Here is a 2,918-nt window from a genome sequence, read left to right on the forward strand (position 1 = left end):
TCACGTTCAACCAGGGAATTAAGGGGTAGGGGTGTGGCGCGATATTGGGGAAGGGATGAGATTTTATATTTCTTCATAAGCATTAATCTTATTTTGTCAATTAGGAACATTCAGCACCCACCCGCTATCAAGGCAGCTGCCTATCATGTCATGCCCTACCTGCACAGGTGTGCTGGCTACTCAAATGATCCAATTAAGGAGGCCATTTAGTCAGCAGCAGCAGAAGTCCTGTGCCTGGACGCTCCAACAGGGGCCAGACACAAGCAGAAGCAGCAGAAGCAGCAGAAGCAGCAGCAGCACCACCTTTTGTTTTTTGGCTGCAGCAGCAGCAAGGCCCACAGGGCTGGCTAGCTGGCTAGCCAGCAAGCAGGTAGCAATGAAAGTAGGAATCTTTCTTTTTAACCCTGTAAGGGGGTGGTGCACTGTACCCGAAGATACTGCCATATCGGGTCAATGCATAGGGCGACGGAAGCAAGCTTCGAAATCGGCCCCCGTTCTCAAAAATCCATTTAATATATGGTCCCCAGATAGGGGACGTATCAGATATTAAACTGATAAGAACAGATACTACACTTGATCTTAGCCAAAAGGCCGAGAAGCGATAACCGTGAAAGGGGCGGGCCCAACAAGGTCCCCTTCATGGGCACTATCACTGCTTGCTGTCAGGGAGGCTGCCAGACAATTTTCCATGCACACTCTGGGCTGGGGGGCAGTCAACCACCAGTACACACAGCAGAACCTAAACCCATACCATTATTGCTAAGCAGCAAGACAGGGGCCCATTGCACTCCCACGGGGCCTTTTTAAATGCAATCCATAACCCGGATTTGCCAGGAACCCTTCTTACTCCTCCTACTTGCATGTGACACTGGGCTTAGGATCTGCATAGGAAACACACACACAAGCACACACCTACCTTTGTTGCCTGCAGATGCCTCCTTGGCTGTCCCCAAACGGTATCAAACCAACACCCACGGGAAGCTGTAAGCATAGAGGACATGCCTGCACCCCATTGGACTTACCTGTGTGGGTTAAATCCGGGTTATTTGACAACCTATGGCGGTGATGGTTCTGCTCAGGCAGAGCAGTGCTGATGCTCCTCATAAAGCTGTCGCTGCTGTGAAGGTTCTAGGTGACATCACAAATCCCTTTGGTTACATACACAACAAAGCTGGGTTGTTGTTGTTTACACTCTGCAAGGCCTGTGGAAGTGAGTGACATCATAGCACTGTAGTTCTGAGGGTTCAAGATGGATGCAACAATCTCCTGTTGCTTCTATGAAGGCCGTAATAGACGACATCACCAAACAGCTCCATAGTCACATACACAGCAAAGGAGAGATGTTGTTTACACCTAGTGATGTCAGTGGTATTGAGTGACATCACAGCACAGTGCTAAGGCTCCTGGGCCTGGACACAGCAGCGGCTGCAATATCTCAACGGAGAATACGTTTATATCTATGTGTGTGTGTGCGCATATATATATATATATATATATATATATATATATATATATATTTCTCCGCCGAAATCACTTTTAAACCCATTTCCACCTTTTTTTCCCTTCTCTTCCTCTTACTTTTTTTTCACGTTTTTTTACGTTTTTCTCCTTTTCGCCTCTTTTCTGGGCGTATTATTCTTCTTTTTCTTCTTTTTTTTCGTCTAATGCATACCCCATCAGTGCAGCAATGCTTATTCAATACCGCCAGCAGATGGAGACACTGGGGGATAATTTTCTAAGGATTTATACTGATTTTTCCTGTCTGAATTTGTCGCACAGAAAGTTGCAGGCCAAATATGTGTGACATTTCTGCGACTTTAGCTTCTAGAGCATTTTTACAACATTATACATAGGTGCTGAATACATAAAAAGCGACTGTTCAGCGACAGACAAGTCGCATCGGCTGAAAGTAGGCCAGAATGTCAGTCCATGTTGGAGCAGGTTTAGATACAGTCTAAAGCATAGATCTCAAAGTCTGTGCACAGAATTTAGCAAGGGCCTCGCACCTTCTGATGCATCAGGTAGGTGCACAATAGCATAGCCTAACCCTCTGTACTTTGGTCTATATTGATGCGGGACATAGACAGCCAGCTGATGACCAATCCATTAGTGCAATGGATGGCTGGAAGCATTTGTCTTTGCCTTTGCAATACCACAGAAGCAATGCATGGTCAATGTACAGCAATGACACACCTGTGTGAACAGCCAGGAGACCCCCCCCCCCCCATGTTATGTTACATAGTTACATAGTTAGTACGGTCGAAAAAAGACATATGTCCATCACGTTCAACCAGGGAATTAAGGGGTAGGGGTGTGGCGCGATATTGGGGAAGGGATGAGATTTTATATTTCTTCATAAGCATTAATCTTATTTTGTCAATTAGGAACATTCAGCACCCACCCGCTATCAAGGCAGCTGCCTATCATGTCATGCCCTACCTGCACAGGTGTGCTGGCTACTCAAATGATCCAATTAAGGAGGCCATTTAGTCAGCAGCAGCAGAAGTCCTGTGCCTGGACGCTCCAACAGGGGCCAGACACAAGCAGAAGCAGAAGCAGCAGAAGCAGCAGCAGCACCACCTTTTGTTTTTTGGCTGCAGCAGCAGCAAGGCCCACAGGGCTGGCTAGCTGGCTAGCCAGCAAGCAGGTAGCAATGAAAGTAGGAATCTTTCTTTTTAACCCTGTAAGGGGGTGGTGCACTGTACCCGAAGATACTGCCATATCGGGTCAATGCATAGGGCGACGGAAGCAAGCTTCGAAATCGGCCCCCGTTCTCAAAAATCCATTTAATATATGGTCCCCAGATAGGGGACGTATCAGATATTAAACTGATAAGAACAGATACTACACTTGATCTTAGCCAAAAGGCCGAGAAGCGATAACCGTGAAAGGGGCGGGCCCAACAAGGTCCCCTTCAT

General features: G+C 46.9%; 2 non-coding genes across 2 annotated transcripts; both read right to left on the bottom strand.

The window, feature by feature from the left end:
* Window positions 1-412: 412 nt before the first annotated feature.
* LOC130347422 (U2 spliceosomal RNA) lies at window positions 413-603 on the bottom strand. Its single transcript, XR_008885358.1, has one exon. It is a non-coding gene; the product is annotated as a U2 spliceosomal RNA (small nuclear RNA).
* Window positions 604-2,689: 2,086 nt separating this feature from the next.
* LOC130347423 (U2 spliceosomal RNA) lies at window positions 2,690-2,880 on the bottom strand. The gene has a single exon (XR_008885359.1). It is a non-coding gene; the product is annotated as a U2 spliceosomal RNA (small nuclear RNA).
* Between the last annotated feature and the right edge of the window lie 38 nt (window positions 2,881-2,918).

The sequence above is a fragment of the Hyla sarda genome, unplaced genomic scaffold (assembly GCF_029499605.1).
Source record: "Hyla sarda isolate aHylSar1 unplaced genomic scaffold, aHylSar1.hap1 scaffold_837, whole genome shotgun sequence".
Taxonomy (NCBI): domain Eukaryota; kingdom Metazoa; phylum Chordata; class Amphibia; order Anura; family Hylidae; genus Hyla; species Hyla sarda.